The sequence below is a fragment of the Bos indicus genome, chromosome 15 (assembly GCF_029378745.1).
Source record: "Bos indicus isolate NIAB-ARS_2022 breed Sahiwal x Tharparkar chromosome 15, NIAB-ARS_B.indTharparkar_mat_pri_1.0, whole genome shotgun sequence".
In the NCBI taxonomy this organism is placed as follows: domain Eukaryota; kingdom Metazoa; phylum Chordata; class Mammalia; order Artiodactyla; family Bovidae; genus Bos; species Bos indicus.
This window is the reverse complement of record NC_091774.1, coordinates 36,391,864-36,412,881: the sequence shown is the minus strand read 5'-3', so window position 1 is coordinate 36,412,881 and position 21,018 is coordinate 36,391,864. Positions and strand designations below refer to the sequence as shown.

General features: G+C 36.6%; 1 protein-coding gene across 15 annotated transcripts in view; it reads right to left on the bottom strand.

Annotated features, from left to right (window-relative positions):
* SOX6 (SRY-box transcription factor 6) overlaps positions 1–21,018 on the bottom strand; it is a 720,388-nt gene that overhangs the window by 531,007 nt on the left and 168,363 nt on the right. For 5 of the 15 annotated variants that reach the window (XM_070803611.1, XM_019974613.2, XM_070803607.1 and 2 more), the window contains exons 3-4: positions 20,004–20,085; positions 18,517–18,662 (exon numbers count right to left, since the gene is read on the bottom strand). The exons of 9 other annotated variants lie outside the window; for them this stretch is intronic. The gene's annotated coding sequence lies outside the window, so the exon portion shown is untranslated. The remainder of the gene's footprint in view (positions 1–18,516; positions 18,663–20,003; positions 20,086–21,018) is intronic. One more of the 15 variants, XM_019974611.2, reaches the window with a different exon arrangement.

Below are 21,018 nucleotides of genomic sequence, written 5' to 3'. Positions count from 1 at the left end.
CCTTCTCTAACATTTAAGGCTGGCATATTTAGACTCACCAGAAATCCAAATGCTTCAGACACCAATCATCAAAACAATTTGTACTGTGTTATTTACCCATTCAAAATTTCTTTAAAATGCTACCTATATTGTCTTTCAACATAATGCTCCATGTACAGCAAATACACACATGGACAAAAAAAAAGATAGGAGGTGATGTTTAGAAAACTACTTAAAATTACTAACTCAAAAGCAATGAAAAAAAGTTGCCATGAGAATCATTGATAATTTGGCTAACTTTTCTCCTTCCAACACAGACTTAATCTCCACATATTCACCTACAGATTCTAAATCATAAATATTAAGATTACTCATAGGCCCAGAAAACTGTTGGCATTTTATCATGCTTAATAACTGAAGACATTCTTAAGGTGAAAAAGGAGTTTGTACACTTTAAGAAATGACTGTCATGAAACTGAGCACTCCCTTGGGTGCAACAAACTTTAAATAATTTGTGAATCAATTAACTGGCGACTCTCTTCATAACACAGATTTCACACTCCCAGGTCACTGCATTATCAGCCTGATACGAATCATAACATTTTGGAGAAAAGTTCATAATTGAAATCATTAATTAATTTAACAGGACTTTTAGTTATGCATTGCATTAAACAGCTGTAAAGGAGCAGAGATTAATTAGTTGTTTCTCTGACAATTTTCACTGCTGCTATTACTTGGTGGAAAACTTTTCAACTTGTAAAGCACATCCTGCTCTCTATAATCTGGCAGTGACCTATTGAAGCAATTTAAAGTTAAAAGAACTGTAATTTCTCTAAAGCAAAGCTTGGAAGCTCTGAGATGTTTCTCTGAATGAAAAAAAAATTTTAATGATAAACATTGTAAAGCCTGACCTTCTTATGCGAAAATGAAACTCGCATCTAGAATAAAGTCTTGAAAGTGTGCGTCGTAAGTAGCTCACAGAAATGAGGAAACCAAAGATACACCCAGCTTATGTTTTCCTAAAACTAGAGAGATGATGTGTATTCACATATTTTGCATATTCTTTTTCTCTTAAAAATAGGAATAAAAACTATTAATCATAAATAAAGTGCATTTATGTTAGCACTCAGTGTTTTTACTTCTTAGAATTTAGAATCATTTGACTGACCTACAAGTTGTACAGCAAATTAACTGATGAAATATGGGTAAGTTCAAAAAGCAACTAAAAAATGACCATTTTAAGGAAAGGTGACTAGCAATTTTTTTTCACTCCATCATTCTAAATTCCTTTCATATCACATCACACTCTGCACAACTTCATCATTTTAATAGCTTAATATCTCATTTGCTATAAAAAAGGTACTAAAAGGTATATCATAGAGATTCTAATAAAATGAGTAATTTCCTAGAAAAATGCCCATCTTACTGAAATTAATTAGTTGAAATATAATATTTTCCAGATTATATAGGGAAATAATCAGTTGTACCACCCAACAATATTTTCACCCTAATCCTTTCCCAGCTGCTTTGTTCCACATGTGGCAATGATATTAAATTCTTACAATTATTAAAACATATCAGGCCCTTTCATGTCTAGGTGCTTTTACAAATGCTATACCCTCAACCTAGAATATTCTTCCTATTTCCACATCCCCTCTAAGTAACTCCCTTTTATGCCTTTAAGAAGCAGCTCAAATGATAGCCCATTTAATGAAGCCTTCCCCCAACTCTCCCTGGCAAATTTAAAATTTTTGTGTATCTTATTTCATTTATATCTAAATTTTAAGTCTAATATGTTATTATAATTTCTCTCTTTACCTGTCTCTCTATTAGATTTTCAAACTACTTAACAGCTGGGCTTTAGTGCCATTCACATTTAAATCTCAAACATATCTATCTGGGACATATTAAGCCCTCAGTAAATGTCTGTTGATTAAAAAAGAATGAATAAATGAACATGCACATATTTATTTCCACATTTCATTTCAATAATATTTATTGTCTGTTATAAGCTTGATGAAGTTTCCAAGAGTTTTTTAAGTTAAAAAAAGATAGCTTCTCTATGTTTTTAACATTTAACCTCACCTATTTTTCAGTACTTTTTAGTATTTAAAGATTGTTATCGAACCTGGACTGGCGACTCGTTTCATACATGATATTATACATGTTTCAATGCCATTCTGGATGCTTGGGGCTGGTGCACTGGGACGACCCAGAGGGAGGGTATGGGGAGGGAGGAGGGAGGAGGGTTCAGGATGGGGAACACAGGTATACCTGTGGCAGATTCATTTCGATATTTGGCAAAACTAATACAATATTGTAAAGTTTAAAAATAAAATAAAATTAAAAAAAAATAAAGAATATGGTAAATAAAAAAAAAGAGATTGTTAATTATCTAATAAACTTGAAGTGAGACAGCAAGAAGTAAAAACTAAAAAATATTTCATTTTAGGATATCATTTGTCATCAAAGACCCTTTCCATCAAAAGCTTCCATCAAATTGACCAGAAGTCAATTAAATGAACATGTTAAAAACAGTTTATGCCTGTGGTTCTACCAAGACTCCCTTATCTAGACAATACGCATGAAAGTAAATAGGAACAAGACGTGTTGCCTCACTTAAGCAGAATGAATCTTCCTTTCTGAGATAGCCTATTATAAAGTCACACTAATTACAGAGCCACTTCCTCTTTTAGACGCATTATTTCCAATAATTCACTGTGGCGGTGAGGTAAATGGTAACAGTGGTCTCATCATTCACTTTTCTCACTTGTATCTTTATATCTCACTTATTTCTCATTTCAGCCCATTCTAATGACAAGAATAAGTTGGCATTTTTCTTAGAGTGCTGTCCTTTAAATAAGATCTGGTAATTTTGCTTTTACAGTGGGCTTGTTTCCTGATTCCAAATAGTTTATCTAAATGTAATTGACGTCTCAGAGTTGTTGTAAGAAGTAAATGAGATAATATATGTAAGTACTCAATAAATGTTACTTCTCTTTCATCCCTCTTCCTTTAAAACACATATGATCCAGAGAATACACCCTAAAGCAGATTGTTGTCATGGAACCATGCTGGTGTTGTGTGCAAAATTGGCTTCCACTCTGCAGATATTTAATGGAACTATTTAATAAGAGGTTAAGGATAGTTTAAAAAAGAAGAAGTATCTATCTTTGTTAGAAATAGCTGAATGGACAGACAAATTAAGAGTAATATAGTGGGGATGAAATCTCCTTAAGTAAAAAATATAGGTTGTTAGTAATATGTCCACTTTCCGTCTGCCAATTACTCCTTCTAACCAAAGAGGCTGATCAAAGCTAGATTCAAAGCCCAAAGCATAGAATAAAACAAAGTTAACTTACACACAGGAACCAAATTCATATGAACTACATTGGCCCAATCATAAAAATCCATTTATTTTAGTTAACTCAAAAGCTACTGGAACCATTGGTGCTTTTGGAGAGTTATATCTTGACAGCATGTTGTGTTTAGTCACTAAGTCGTGTCCAACTCTGCAACTCCACACACTGCAGCATGCCAGACTTCCCTGTCCTTCACTATCTCCCAGAATTTGTTCAAATTCATGTCCACTGAGTTGGTAATGCTATCTAACCATCTTATCTTCTGTCACCCTCTTCCCCTTTTGCCTTCAATCTTTCCCAACATCAGGGGCTTTTCCAATGAGTCAGCTCTTTGCATCAAATGTCCAAAGTATTAGAGTTTCATCAACAGCTTTTCCAGTGAATACACAGGGTTGATTTCCTTTAGGATTGACTGGTTTGATCTTCTTGCAATCCAAGAGTCTTCTCCAGCACCACGATTCAAAAGCATCAATTCTTTGGCACTCAGCCTTCTTTATGGTCCAACTCTCATATCCGTATGTGACTACTGGAAAAACCATAGCTTTGACTATATGGACCTTTGCTAGCAAAGTGATGACTTTGCTTTTTAATATGCTGTTTGTCATAGCTTTAAATAACAGAATTTACATGATCCTAAGATCCAGAAGAATCCTGAATCAAGAATAGACTCCATAGCTAAAGTTATACAAGCTTGGATTCTACCTAAAGATTCAAATTTAAATGAATAAATAAGACAATACAAGAGTAACATTATATCTATTACTTTATTTTTTTTTAATATTTAAACAGAAGGTATTTAATGTGACAATATGTGATGTACCTGTTATAGTACTGAGACCAGAAGAAAAAGACAGTGACACTACAGATAATTGCAGGGAGTGGCTGCAAACCCTAAGTCTGGGGGATAAAAGGGGAAGAGATTGCATTTATCACATTTTAAGGGGGTGGGGAAACAGCTTTCAGCGCTGGAGCTCAGGCTGCTGCTGGCCCTTCCAGAGAGTTGTTTTTTTTTTTTTTTTAATTTAATTTAATTTTTAAACTTTACATAATTGTATTAGTTTTGCCAAATATCAAAATGAATCCACCACAGGTATACATGTGTTCCCCATCCTGAACCCTCCTCCCTCCTCCCTCCCCATACCATCCCTCTGGGTCGTCCCAGTGCACTAGCCCCAAGCATCCAGTATCGTGCATCGAACCTGGACTGGCATCTCGTTTCATACATGATATTTCACATGTTTCAATGCCATTCTCCCAAATCTTCCCACCCTCTCCCTCTCCCACAGAGTCCATAAGACTGTTCTATACACTGATGTATAGAACAGTCTTATCTATTACTTTAGAGTCAATAAATCAGGGAAACTGTAATATACAATCCACCAACTCTGCAAATTCTGACCCAACCTATAATGAATTATTACTCTCCTTTGTTGTTGTTGAATTGCTAAGTCATGTCCAACTCTGTGACTCCATGAACTGAAGTATGCCAGGCCTTCCTTTGTCTCTCCTCTAATCTGAATACACACACAAACACACACACACACATACATATATATGTGCTTTATTACTTGTTCTACATCTCACTCTACCAACACACTCAAAATTGCCCCATGATTTGGATATTTGTGAATTTGCCCAAAATGTTTGCAGCCAGCGTCAGTAAGGGTTTTTGCATCCTCATTTGTAAACCAAATCTGTTTACTCACAGAAGTATTTTAGAGTTTTATCAGCATATCTCAATCACGTACCTACTACCAATCATGTTCTTATTACATTCCACCATCACTGAAAGTACTCCTTAACTTTCTCTGGGCTGAAGAATGTTGTTATTGTAGTATCTTTAAAATCAAGTTCATCTTATTCCACTTTGTCTGAGTACCCTTAGAATCCTGACCTTGAGTTAGTCAGGATTCTGACCTTGATGAGAATGCTATCTAACCATCTTATCCTCTGCCACCCTCTTCTCCTTTTGCCTTCAATCTTTCCCAGCATCAGGGTCTTTTCTAGTGAGTCGGCTCTTCACATCAAGTGGCCAAAGTATTAGTTTCAGTCATTCTTCTAATGAATATTCAGGGTTGATTTCCTTTAGAATTGACTGATTTGATCTTCTTGCAAGGAAGAATTAAGATCTTCTTGTAAGGACAGGGAAGTCTGGCATGTTGCAGTGCATGGGGTCACAAAGCGTCAGATATGACTTAGCTGCTGAACACAACACGTTGTCAAGATATCCAGCTCTCCAAAGCACCAATGGTTTGAGGCGAGTCTTAGAATCCTGACCTTGAGTTCAATGAGGCTTACATCTAGCACACCTGCCTATTTTCAAATTCTCCTCTTGGGTAGTATCACATAGCAATTACATATTGAACAAGTCCATCTCCTTGTATAAAAGTGTGTCTACTAAGGTTCATTTTTAGTGAGTGTAGCAGAAGTATCTGGGTCAATGCCAATTTTTAGTATGGAATCTTTGATTTTCTCTTTAAGTCACACCATGAATATAGATATATCTTACTCCCAAGAAGATACAAAGTAGGAAGCAAAATTTCAACATTTTCCAAAAGTAAGACAATAGATTTCTTCTGAAAGCATGTGTTTGGTTTATGAGAGAAAGAGAGAGATGCAAGTAGGTAGAAAGGATGTTATTTTTCCAGATTATCATTTTAATAAACAGAAACAAGTTCCATTTGCACCTTACCTAGGAGATTCAAGAATTTAAGAGAATGAAGATGATAGTGGTGATTATAAAGATTGCATATAAGAATGCAAAATGAAAGAAGTGGCAGAGGAGACAAGACGGTAGAGAGAAGAGTAGCCAGAGAGAGAGAAGGGGACAAGAGGAAAATCACAGGAGAGAAGGGAGATAGCAGAGAAGAGAAAAAGAGATGAAAGGATGAAAGAAACTGTCTAGTATTAAACCTAGGAATTGTGGCAGGAATTGGGACAAAGGGGCAAGGTCATAATGATCAACTGTACTCATTATTTTCTTTATAAAAATATTTCTCTTTTCACAGAGAATGATTGGAAAAAAATGAGGTAAGTCAATTACCTTCACAAATACTCATATTTTTTGACTTAATTTGTTTCATGGACCTGATAGTCCCACACCTTGCTAAAGAATTTCAGTGGCCACATTTCTGCATAGTGAAAGTGATCCCAAAAAATTTTTCCAATGTATTACACATATAACAAGTTTTTCTTCAAAACCAGCATGATGGTCATTTTTCCTCTGTTTTCTCTTTGACAAACATAGTTATTATAGAAAATGAAAGGAAAATTCCACTCTTCATTCATGTTTGAGTTTGTCTGACTTGCTAAACTATCCTGGCCTGTAGCATAAGAAGAACTAAAGAGCCTCTTGATGCAAATGAAAGAGGAGAGTGAAAAAGTTGGCTTAAAACTCAACATTCAGAAAACTAGGATCATGGCATCTGGTCTCATCACTTCATGGCAAATAGATGGGGAAACAATGGAAACAGTGACACTTTATTTCTTTGGGCTCCAAAATCACTGCAGATGGTGACTGCAGCCATGAATTTAAAAGACACTTGTTCCTTGGAAGAAAAGTTATGACCAACCTAGACAGCATATCAAAAAGCAGAGACGTTACTTTGCCAACAAAGGTCCGTCTAGTCAAAGCTATGGTTTTTTCAGTAGTCATGTATGGGTGAGAGTTGGACTATAAAGAAAGCTGAGAGCCAAAGAATTGATGCTTTTGAACTGTGGTATTGGAGAAGACTCTTGAGAGTCCCTTAGACTGCAAGAAGATCCAACCCAGTTCATCCTAAAGGAAATCAGTCCTGAATATTCACTGGAAGGACTAATGCTGAAGCTGAAACTCCAATACTTTGGCTACAGGATGTGAAGAACTGACTGATTTGAAAAGACCCTGATGCTGGGAAAGATTGAAGGCAGGGGGAGAAGGGGACGACAGAGGATGAGATGATTGGATGGCATCACCGACTGGATGGATATGAGTTTGAGTAAGCTCTGGGAGTTGGTGATGGACAGGGAGGCCTGGCGTGTTGCAGTCCATGGGGTCGCAAAAAGTCGGACACGACTGAGTGACTGAACTGAACTGAACTGTAGCATAAGGTGTAATTCCATGTATATCTATTTCTTTTTTTCCTTAAAAAGAAGACTTTGACAAGATTTAATTATATAAGATTTAAATATGGAGAAGGAAATGGCAACCTACTCCAGTATTCTTGCCTGGGAAATCCCATAGATAGGGGAGCCTGGTGGGCTGTAGTCCATGGGGTCGCAGAGAGCTGGATGCAACTCAGTGAGTAAACAACAAGATTTAAATAGAGTGGCAAGTTTTTACATTCATAGCTCTGGAGAGACAGGCTTTATTTCTCTTTTCTTTCTGCTGTCCTTTTTTTTTCTACTTTTCTTTACAGAATGAAAATTATTTTATCAAGAAGCTTCAACTTACATTATTAAAAATACATAGCAATCATCATAAGTCTGCCTTTCTTTAGGATATACATACTCTTCACAAAAGTACTTAACTTTTTTTCAGAGCTATAATTAAGAAGATATTAGAGTTGAGGGGAAATGCATGGTCATGGAGCCAAACAATATCAAATTTGAAATCAACCTCTATCATTTTACTGTGTTGCTCAGTAAAGTTGATATACCTCCTGTGGGTACTAAGTAGCTTCAGTCCTCTTGGACTGTGCGACCCAAGGACTATAGCCTGCCAGGCTTCTCTGTCCGTGGGATTCTCTAGGCAAGCATCTTGGAGTGGGTTGCCATGCCCTCCTCCAGACGATTTTCTCGACTCAGGGATTGAACCCATGTCTCTTATGTCTCCTGCACTGGCAGACAGATTCTTTACGACTAGCACCACCTGATATATCTCTCTAAGCCTCAATTTTATTAACTATAAAAATGGGTATAATAATAGCTTCTACCTTACAGGGTAATGATGAGGACTAAATAATAAAATCCTCATGGCACATATGTATAAAGCATTAATACAACATCTGGCATAATTAAGCATTTAGTACACGGTGTTACTAACAGGATATATATGCCACTGTACGTAGTTGCTTAGTCATGTCTGCCTCTTTGAGACCCCATGGACTGTAGACTGCCAGGCTCCTCTTGTCCTCTCCAGGCAAGAATACTGGAGTGGGTTGCCATGCCCTCCTGCAAGGGGTCTTCCCAACCCAGGGATTACCCCCAGGTCTCCCACATTGCAGGTGGAATCTCTACCATCTGAGTCACCAGGGACGTCCATAAATGCCACTGCTGCTGCTGCTGCTGCGTAGTCGCTTCAGTCGTGTCCAACTCTGTGCGACCCCAGAGACGGCAGCCCACCAGGCTCCCCTGTCCCTGGGATTCTTCAGGCAAGAACACCGGAGTGGGGTGCCATCGCCTTCTCTGATATATGCCACTAATGGAGTACAAATTTTATCTTTCTAATGATAAACAGCCAATGGAATTAGTATCCTGAATAGGAGACTCTGTTCTTTAAAAACAATGGTAAATCTATACATCAACTGTACTCGGATTGAAAAAAAAAAACAACTGTAAACCAAAGAACATGCAGATCAAATCTGTTTTAAAAGGTGTTTCTTTAAATGTAATATTTTTCAAACTAGGTTGAATGAGTGATAGAGTTAATTTTCTGAGTACCAATCAGCAATTTTTTTATTAAAAAGGAGAGAAGGGAACAGAGGAGAGAGGAAGCAACAGAAGAAAAGGCTAAAAGGGGAAAGAAAAGAGAAAATAAAAAATGTTACACATATTAAGGGTAAGTATTGTTCATGTAAAATTTTGATTGTATCCTGGGTCAGATTTGAAATTCACTTCTTACTCTGAATCACATTCAAAAAAGTCTGAAAGCCTCCTAACTTAATGGAAACTAGAACATGTGAATCAGTGAGCTTTTGTATAACAGGAAAAGAGTTAAATAACCACCTTGCTCACTCAAAGATTTCTCTAATTCATGTAGTATAGCAACTGAAGACATCTAGTGCCCTTCTAGATGTCCTGTGGTATCTTCTTTGAAATACTATAGACAGAAGTAGCTACCTATCAGAGATTATCCAAGAGCAAAAGGGTAAGATTAGATGGCTTCTCAATAACCATCCTAGCGCTAGGATCATGAAGCAAGCAGTAAAGTAAAATGAAGAAAAGTTAATAAAATTAAAGGATTGAAGATATTTGGGGTTTCTCTTGTGGCTCATCTGGTAAAGAATCTGCCTGCAATGTGGAAGACCTGGGTTCGATCCCTGGTCTGGGAAGATCTCCTGGAGAAGGGAAAGGCTACCCACTCCAGTATTCTGGCCTGGAGAATTCCCTGGGCTGTATAGTCCATGGAGTCGCAAAGAGTCGCACACGACTGAGAAACTTTCACTTTGACTTTTAAGATATTTTTTCATATTCAATAAATTCAGGCACTTACAAATGAAAGAGCAAGAAAATGTGTCTTCTAAAAATCTGATGGATTGGTGGAGTAACCAGACAGCAAAATGCCGCTCAGTATGTTTTACTTAAAGAAACGGTTATATTTCTCTCTTCTTTTGCAAGATATATAGGGTGTGTGTGGGTTTGGGGTGGTGGGCAGGGAGAGAAGTGTTCAAGAGGAAGGTGCATATAAGTGGTTGTGTTCATTTCAGTCTTATTTCAAACCAAACCAGTATGGTGGTCAGCTGTCAGCCAAAGAGAACAGGGGCAGGAACAGAGCCAATCAAGCTGTGTTAAGTAACCTAATCATTCCATAGAAATCTGTACAGCTCTTGTTCTCTGGCAGTACAGCTGGCAACAGCACAGCAGTAATTTGAGGGGTTTTCTATAGGGTGCTTATGAGTTTGATTTCACTGTTGGCTTCTTGCCATTGCAACCTATACACTGGGTAGTTCTGTTTGTGAGTTACCCAACTATGTGCTTAGATGATAAAGAATTAGATTTTTTTCACTTGGTAGGCATGAAGTCATCTGAGTTTTCACTTTGCCAAATGTGTCTTTTTTTTTCTTCCAAACTCCCCAGGTTAAGAAAAATACATGGTTGTATTGCCAAGACCCTCCCCCTACACTTTGAGCCCTGTATTTCTTTGGAAAACTAAATTCTATTTTCCCCGTAATTCATCAAACTGTTTTCTCTGACAACTTAAATCTTTAGAGCCTTTTAAAATACCACTTCTCTCATTTTCTCCCCACTACTCTCCTTTTTTCATACTTTCCCCTTGGCAATCAAAAAATACATATAATTTGCCAAATTTGAAGTAAAAGGGATATAATTCAACTGCTGAGATTCAAGATGACGTTTTACATGTGACCAAATAAACTTTCCATTACCCAGTTGCACCTTCATATGACTTTCTTGAGATACTCACAAAGGACATAATGTAGTTAAACAGTAATGTTACATAAACAGTTGACACCGTACAGCAAATTCAGGTTTTGCTTTTGGAAACTTCTGGGATTTCTTTTTCCCAATATTTTTGATCTGTGGTTGGTTGAATCTGCATATCCAGAATCCTTAGAGAAGGAGAGCTACCTGTACTTAATTTTGAGTCAATCTCAGCTCCTTCTTATATGCATATATCACTTCATCTTATATAAACCTAACCAACAATACATTCCAAAACTGTTCTCATAATAGACAGTGAACCACCATCACCAGTGTGACCATTTAAAAAACAAAAGCCAAAATTATGGAAGTGGATTTGAGAAGAAAGTAGAAGAAATACAATGAAAATACTTGGACTATACTATAAAGCATGGTGAAGGCGAAGAAGTATTGATCTCTACCCTTTTGGCTCATTGGTGTAAAATCAGAAAGTGCTCCTTCTTCATTCTCAAAATATATTAACCTTCAACAGGATGCCCTTTATTTGTTAGCAGATATATACCTCCATGGGCTTCCCAGGTGGCTCAGTGGTTTAAAAAACCCCACATGCCAATGCAGGAGGTGCAGGTTCCATCTCTGGAGAAGGAAATGGCAATCCACTCCAGTATTCTTGCCTGGGAAATCCCATGGACAGAAGAGCCTGGCAGGCTACAGTCCATGGGATCGCAAAAGAGTCAAACATGACTTAGCAACTAAACAGTAACACTGTCCATCTCCATGCCGGGGCCATCACAATCTTCTATTACCGCTTACTTCAGCCAGGATACCCAGTTACTTTCCACAGCTAAGGACAGCAGGAAGTCCTCCCAAATTCCATTTCAAGGAGTCTTTCGTTTTCACTGTATGCACTGGTAGTAGAAGTAGGAAATGTCAAATCCCAGTATCAGAAATCGGTCAAAAGAATGTTATTAAAGCCAGATCTTAAAATGAGATTTCATACCCAAACAACACAACAGGCAGCAGTTAGCTACTATCATACTCTCAATAGTATAATTCAGTCGTATTATAAGGTTGAATTACAGAAGTGGAGTGGCAACCCACTCCAGTATTTTTACCTGGAGAATCCAATGGACAGAGGTGCCTGGCAGGCTACATACAGTCCATGGGGTCGCAAGAGTTGGACACAACTTAGCGACTAAACCACCAACCACCACACAAGTCTAAATGGATTTCAGTAAGTTGCCCAATTAATCAAATAACCATCTATAACATGTTTTCTATAAAAATATCCATTCCAAATTCCAAACAACAAACTTGCTGAACTTCCCCCGTTAGTTAGTTCGAAATTGCCTACAAATACATCCCTGTGTATACTTCAAAGAAGCTTTTTGAAATATAGATTTTAAAAATACTTAAAAACAAGTAACTGACTATTAGCCTTTTTAAAGACAGTCATAGGCTTTACTTCCTCATTTACTATATATGAAGTCTGGGATTTTCAAATACAATACTTGAAAGTATACATGAAAAGTGATTATTAGTGGCTATTGTGATTATTAGTGGCTATTAAAACATTGTTAATATGATGACAAGAGCTATAATCATGCCAATCCTATGAATTGTGAGTGATGGGGAAAATACATACAGTCTTATATTGTATATATTATTATGTTCTCCTGAATATAAGTGATTCAGATGCTTTCTAAAAAAGTACACAAAGTTTCTAAGCTGGGGCACTAGGAAAGTTAGCACAACTTCAAGTCAACCCATTTCTATAAAACTTTGAGAGAAATAGCTAAATGCACACTCAACCATCTATGTAACTCAGTACCTTATTTTCATATATGAGCAAGGCTGTGTGGATCCATAAAGATCCCATATGAGCAGACCTTTGAACATCTAGCATCAGAACTTCTTATAAAGCCACCAAATGTACTGCACTGATATGATGCCTAATGATCTTCTAATAAAAGCCAATTTCAAATGATTAAGAAAAAACAAGCTTGCTATAAAAAGGCAAACAATGTTTATAGACAGCCTGAATTCAAAGGAAAGATGGGTGGGCATAAATTATGTGTTTATAAAAAAAACACATGAACTCTTTGGTAAATAGAACAGAATTTCATTTAAGAAACTTGGTTGGAGAAGAAGGCGCAATATTTAGGCTTTGTCCTGAGTTAGCACAAAGCATAACTGAATACACCATTGCTCTCTTATATTTAACACAAATAAGATATTGAGGGGCTTCCCAGTGGCTCAGCAGTAAAGAATCCACCTGCCAAAGTAGGAGATGTGGGTTCAATCTCTAGGTTGGGAAGATCCCCTGGAAATGTAAATGGCAACCCACTCCAGTATTTTTGCCTGGGATATCCTATAGACAAAGTCTATAGGGTCACGAAAGAGTTGGACATGCCTTAGCAACTAAACAACAAAAATACTGAGACTTGTAGAATGAAGTCAGGAGTACTGCCTGTAACCAACTGCACTGTGACATTCTCATTCATCTGCTGAGCCTTAAGTCCCACAGCAGCTGATGACTCAGCACTTCCAAACCTTCCTCCTGAGGACGTTGCTAGTAGACACCACATTGCACATGCTCCTAACTCATTCTTCACCCACCCCTCTCTGCCATCAGTAATCACTTTACCAGTAATTCCTTCAGCCACAGAAGTTGTACATTAAAATCAGAGCCCTGATAACCATCTCTGTCAGTTCTGCTAGATATGGAAGGTCCACTCATTCAGTTGCACCCATTGGAATAGTTCCTCATTCTGGGTATTGTGCATTCTAAACAACTGTGAGAGTTGGACTATAAAGAAAGCTGAGCGCCGAAGAATTGATGCTTTTGAACTGTGGTGTTGGAGAAGACTCTTGAGAGTCCCTTGGACTGCAAGGAGATCCAACCAGTCCATCCTAAAGGAGATCAGTCCTGGGTGTTCATTGGAAGGACTGATATTGAAGCTCAAACTCCAATACTTTGGCCACCTGATGTGAAGAGTTGAATTCATTTGAAAAGACCCTGATGCTTGGAAAGGCTGAAGGCAGGAGGAGAAGGGGATGACAGAGGATGAGATGGTTGGATGGCATCACTGACTCAATGGACATGAGTTTGGGTAGGCTCCGGGAATTGGTGATGGATAGGGAGGCCTGGCAGGCTGCAGTTCGTGGGGTCACAAAGAGTCGGACACGACTGAAAGACTGAACTGAACTGAACTGAACTGAAGCAACTGTGAGGTCTCCACTGAAGAAGCATGCTTAAGTGGTATGTCCTTGTTTGTGTCTGGGCAGAAGTGTCATGTGTGTGTGTGTCATGTGTAACACTGTGTGTATTTATCTAAGCACACATTCAAATATTTGAGGCTAAAAGAGCCACATGGAACTGAGTTTATCATTTTCCTCTTGAAGTACATAATATAGACAAATAGCTACAACTAATACATAAGCATTTGATAAAATAAATCATTGTCTTTGTGTGGAGGAACTTACTAATAGGACAATAGGGCCGGCTTCTCGCACATCAGTTGGGATGAGAGGGGAGAACACTGTGTTCTTTCTTTGCACCAAAATAGTAAGTTAGAAAACAAATCTGTCTGGAAAAAAAGTATCACAGGCTGTTCCAGGGGAAGAGCAGCTATGGAAGTTTGAGGTTTCTTATCAAGAAAAACTGATGGCAAGCCTTCATATTAGACTGTATATGTCTATCCACTAAAGTTTTATAGGAACAAGGAAACTTTCTTACCAAGAAAGTTCAGATGAAATGCTGCTCATCAAGAATGACTCTAAAGAAGGTATAACGTTTTCATCAGTGGCTTTAAGAAAACAATTTATAGTGCTTTAAGTGAAATAAGGGTAAGTGCCATCCATTACAATGTACTGCTATGACCTATATGCCTTGAATTATACAAATGACATTTCCTGGGACTTTGCTTTCCCTTAGAAAGGAAAACAGGGAGAAGAATTTTTACATGAGGCATAAGGCAAGAAATGGACATATAAATAACTGCTAGCTCAGTGTAAAAGATCCCTGAAGAAAGGGAAGAAACCCAGGACGTGTGCACATCAAATAAAAATAGAGAATATGGCTATATTTCAGTTCAAACCAATATTCCCTTTTCAGGAATCATCCCCTCTGGCTCACTGCTGACAATGCATAGATAGCATATGAGTGAGATAAGTTCATGAGTAAGATGAAAAGGGATGCTCCATGGCAGGTAAATAAATTTGTTTCCACTGAGATGATTATTCTTACCGTGTGTCACTGCTCTCATGGCATAAACAGGACAGGTGATGACATCCTATAAAATGAAATTCTTATTCCTATAGTCCTGACACCAAGATATATAACTCATTCAAGATATATAACTCATGAATTTTCTTTTGCTCTGAAGCTTTTAGTGAGTTTTTGCTTTTATTGTTGTTCTTGTTTCTTAAAAAAAAAAATGCTGTCATCAAATGGGCAATACTGTTAAGAGAGTAGGATGGAAAATGGGACTGTCATTATTTTAGGCTGTTGCTGTTGCTAAGTCACTTCAGTCGTGTCCGACTCTGTGCGACCCTATAGATGGCAGCCCACCAGGCTCCCCCGTCCCTGGGATTCTCCAGGCAAGAACACTGAAGTGAGTTGCCATTTCCTTCTCCAATGCATGAATGTGAAAAGTGAAAGTGAAGTCGCTCAGTCGTGTCTGACTTCTAGTGACCCCATGGACTGTAGCCTACCAGGCTCCTCCGTCCATGGGATTTTCTAGGCAAGAGTTCTGGAGTGGGGTGCCATCGCCTTCGCCATATTTTTTTTAGGCTACCTGATCCTATATAAGAATTACATATGTTATTATGTGGGATGCCTGAATATAGCTATTTTACTTGAATTATTTAAAGTTAATATCTGCATCATATAATCTCTATGCAATGTCTACATCCTCAAATCAAAGCCCTGTCCCAAACCTCATGTCTTTTCAGACCTAACCTAGACAAGAAATAAGGAATCACAAGTCTTTGTACCAACAAATAATTTTTCCAACTATAATTCATTAGTACCTTATTCCAAAAGCATATGAATACTTACAAGATGGTTAATCCTCATTAAAAACTAAGATTACATGACATAATTACATGTAAATAAGAAAAATGAATTAAACTCTTACCCTTTCCTATGTCGGGCACTAGTTGTGAATCATATATACAATTAGAGTTATATTGCTAAGCTAAAAATATTGGTAAAGATCTAAAAATGACAAACAGTGCCTTTTAAATTAATGTCTTATTAGTTGAGTGAAGTACACTGACAAAGAATAATTTATGCTTATTCAAACTGCACTCGACATCTTCAGGTGTTTCCAAATGAGCTCACAGAAGAGTGATTAAATGCATCTGATAACAAGCCACACATTGCTGAAATTACTTACCGCCTCATTTTATGATTAATTAAACATGTAGATTAAAGTTGCAAAAGAATTTAGATTAATGAGCAAGTTAAGTCTTGCTGATATAAGTGAATTGGGAATTGGATGCTCTGTGGAACTTTATAAACATGCATTTTATAATGAATAAGACAAGGCTACATGCAGAATCGTGGCCACCAGGGCCTTTTGACGATGCAGTCTTTTTTAACATGGTTTGACAGCTTTCAAATAACATTCTTCTATAGGCTTTAAACTTTGTGCTTTGCTGTAAAACACAAGACTACATATCTCATGTACCAGGAGTACGATTATTTTCGAGCTCTCCAAGGTAATGACCCCCTGTAGCAGCAGCTGTTCGGATAAAATTACAAGCTCAATTGTTATTTTAATCAGAGATAGTTTTGTAGTTAAAAGCAGTTATGAAAGTTGTAAAATTATGTGACACATCATCAGTACCTTCTCTTCAACACTCTTTTCTCCAAAAGTAAAACCATCCCAAAAAAGTCGTAGCTTTCCAGAGGACTTATTAGTAAAAAAAAGAATGCTTAGTCATTCAAAACATATTCAAAGTCATTTATTAGTGAAGTTTCTGTGATAGGAAAGGTAATATTTAAATTTATGACAACTCTTATCAGCTCCAAGATTGTGTCAAAATATCTGCTAGAGTTTGCTGCTGCTTAGTCACTCAGTCGTGTCCGACTCTTTGTGACCCCATAGACTGTAGCTTGGGAGGCTCCTCTGTCCATGGGGATTCTCCAAGCAAGAATACTGGAGTGGGTTGCCATGATCTCCTCCAGGGGATCTTCCCGACCCAGGAATCAAACCAGAGTCTCCTGCATTATAGGCAGATTCTTTACCAGCTGAGCTACCAGGCAAGATTCCACTAGGGTTTGCTGAGTATCCAAATTTTCTCTTTTAAAATCAGCTTTACCTAATCTGTGCCAAAAGCCAAGTTGGACTTTATGATTTTCCAGTGCAAGAGCAATTCAAGTTGTTCACAAAGATATAGTGCATTCTCCATTGCAAGGGATATAGAAGTGGCAAGAAACTGAACCAAAGTTACCAAAGTAGATTTTGGTTTAAAAACTATTCCATTTTTATTCTAAGCTTGTAGCACAATATCATTTATTACAACTATAGCATAATGAAACCATTCCTGCAAATTATTTGAATGGATCCAGTCTGCTATCTAAAATGCACCTCTAATTCTTTTCTACTTATTTTCAGACCTTATATATAATTCACTTCTTGGCAAGATGAGATTTTTATAGTGTTATTTTTTTTTCCTTTTAATTCAGATTTTTCATACTCTAAAGATGTACCAAGAAAACTATGGAATTTTTTACATAAAGATCAAAAGGAGCTGCTTCATGACACAGGTAGCAAATTATCATTATTAACCCCACATATTTATCATGTGGACATAATTGCCCATTGGAAGATATATGTGAATGAAAATACAATATTGAGACATAAGTCTGACTATTTTGAAATTTATTAAAAGTATGTAAGCAATCAGAATAAAATAGTGTCCATTTGATTTGTTTACTTCCTTCCAGTGTTAAGTTGATGTCTTTCACCAAGTAATATAAATCACATTTTATCACCACAAAAAGTCTTTTTTTTTAATTTATAAGCTTCTCCTCTTTGCAGCTCAACTTGAATATAACAGTAAGAATTTCTAGGTAGAAATACAGACCCAAACACTTCAAGGATAAATAATAACCTTTTTCTTCACATAAAAATTTAAAATTTTCATTTATACCCTTTAAAAGAAGAAATTTTACAACAAAGTGGTAATATTAGCCTAAAAGATGCTAGTTTAGAGATCTAAAATAATTCTTTTGTGATCATAAAATGTATCTGATCTGTGCCAGAAGGACATAGATTATTCAAACAGCTCAACAAGTCACCAAATTTTAAGGAGCAAGATCTTTCCACTCCAGTCACTGCCATATTATTTCTAGGACCCACAAATTATAAGGTATGTCCTAGAGTTACTAACAATTAAATAGAATTGTGTCACTACTGTGGCATTTTAATACAAGAAGATACATTTATTTTCCCATGAAAGCAATATATGTAAAATACTGAATATATTTAGCTATTATACGTACTTATTATTAGCCTGTTTTAAGTGTTATTATAAATACTTTATACAGTTTACCAACATAGATTACATAAATTTACTGGTTATTTAAAGTTAGGAGTTATATGTTTAGCTGAAATACCAAAATAGGTACTTTACATTCAAATTCTGAATAAACGGGCAATTTAAAATATCACAAATCAGCCGTAATGCACTATAAGAATTCCTAACCATTATTTCATTAAATCAAGATGGCAATTTATTGTAAAACATTTTCTTTTATTTCTCAACGCATAGTTATGTGTTCATAGCTATGAACCTTGCATCTCTACAAAGTGATTATTTTCTTCATTTCATCCAGTTTGAAAAAAAGTATAAAAATACTCACCAGAAACTAAAATTAGATGACTAAACTCATTTTCACATGTGATTGGGCCCAGGTTTGTCAAGATGAACTACGAATGCATTAATATCCACAATACTGCCAAATGTTGAATTATTAATATTGTCGGGTCCTTGGTCTCAGTTCATGCCCTGTTGAGGAGTTTTGTGACATTCATCAAAACTCAGCCTCTCAACATGTTTACAAGTATCCTGGAGGCAACATGTCTTAAACTAAAACTAAGGTCATTTTCAACCACGCAAAATGTCATCAATGCCAGACTAAGACTCATAAATGCAAAGAACTAGTCTATAGTGAAAACAGCAGATGAAATCAGGTGCCACCACATGCCAGATCCTTGCCAACTCAGCACCGAGAAGTTGAGATACCAGGTAGATGATTAAAGGCGGTTCTTCATTTGGAAGGATTAGCAAGCATTATGCACTATACCTATGAGTAGTATATGTCAAGGAGAAGGCAATGGCACCCCACTCCAGTACTCTTGCCTGGAAAAACCCATGGACAGAGGAGCCTTGTAGGCTGCAGTCCATGGGGTCGCTAAGAGTCGGACACAACTGAGAGACTTCACTTTCACTTTTCACTTTCACGCATTGGAGAAGGAAATGGCAACCCACTGCAGTGGTTGAATCCCACTGGAGAATCCCAGGGATGGGGAAGCCTGGTGGGCTACTGTCTATGGGGTCGCACAGAGTCGGACATGACTCAAGCAACTTAGCAGCAGAAGCAGCAGCAGCAGTATATGTCAATGTAAGTATTCAACAGCCAAAAACAGTGCTGAAAATTGACTCCAAGACTACTACAGCTTATCAATTTTTATTCTACTGACTGCAAATTCTTTAGCTGTCTTAACCAAGCATGGAGTTGGCTAACTGGAAGAGTCCAGAATTTTTCCTTCAATGGAAAAAAAAAAAAGTTATTCTGTTTCAATTATTCTAAAACTCCTTTTAAAATCCATGTATCCAAAAATTTTTGTAAGTGCACATTAATAATGGTCTTTTATAAACCAACTGGAGATTTAAAGTATGATTATTTTTTAAAAGTCAAAAGTTTCTAAACTTTACTCTGTACCTTATCTTATATGATTTCCATGATGGGAAATTGACATCAAACTGATTTTATTCTTAAAACAAATAACTCAAAAGAATATAAGTGGTTTCCAGACTTGGAAAACTTTAGAATTTCTGATACTCATCTTTCCAATCTTTCACTCAGTAGATATATTCCCTATAAATAGAAACATTTCTGAAAAATACTGAACTGTGGTTGTAAAATTGTTTCATTTGTATGTCAAGTTAGCCAATAATTCTAATAGTTATAAACATAAGTTAAAACTAGAAGATGCAAAGAAATTAGGTGTTAAAGTTTCCTAAGGTCTTAAAATTAGACCACAAAAATACAATTCAATCCTCATTTGCCATGGAAATAGGAAATAAATGGGAACATTAGTTATACTCATAAATTATATATTATACCTGGGCTCTTATACAAAGTGATGAGGGGTCACAAAGTCCTTCTTGAAGCATTTCTCTTTCCTCATCAGAAGATATAGAAAGTCTAAAAAGAAGAAACTAATAGTTATTGGACCCACTATCTGCCAGACATAAAATAAATTTATTCTATGCATCATATAATCTTTCCAACAACCACACCCATTTTACAGATGAAGGAACTGAGTCTCAGATAAGCTAAGCAATTTTCCAGAATTACACCAAGTGGCAGAGATAAGAGTGAAGCCCTAGTGAACCCAGCTCCAAGGTCCATTTGTTCCTTCTATTATGGTTATTTATTGCCCATAGTGTTTTTTGTATTTATGCTGTTCTCTACTATCTAAGATTTCTTTTTGCTTCTCAGTTAATCTATTTCTGCCACCTCCTTCGAAGATTCACTTATTCCAAAAAGTACAGTGTTCTCTCAGCACTTTGTTTAAAAGCCTCTATTATAACAATTCAAGTTATACTGATTCACACAATACACATTTATGTAATGCTACCAATATTATCGCCTATATTCAGCAAGGTGTTGAAGGTTTCACAAAATGGTTTCATTGACACACTATAATAAAACTCTTTTACTCTCCATTCTATACTTCTCTAGCCTCTCTCACCTTCATAATAACTTTAGTAGTAGAAGTATTTACTAGTGTTATTATCATTATTACATATTATCAACAAACCACCTTTTGCTTTCATGCTGCTCTCTGGAACTCTCCACTTTCATTCTGCTCAAATGTTCTCATACCACTAAGCCTTCCTAATCAACCTTCCTTCTCTTTCCTTCCTAATCAAGAATTCTACTCTTAAATATTTCCTAGAAGATGTAAGGTATTTTCGATTATTCATTTATGCAACAAAATATAAGCATTTACTATATGCTGGAAACTTAAGAATAGGTAAATAAGATAGACCTCATTTGTCTAAGAACTTATAATCTATGACAGACTACAAACAAGTAAACCAAAATTTATAATGTTGATCCATGTCATAATGG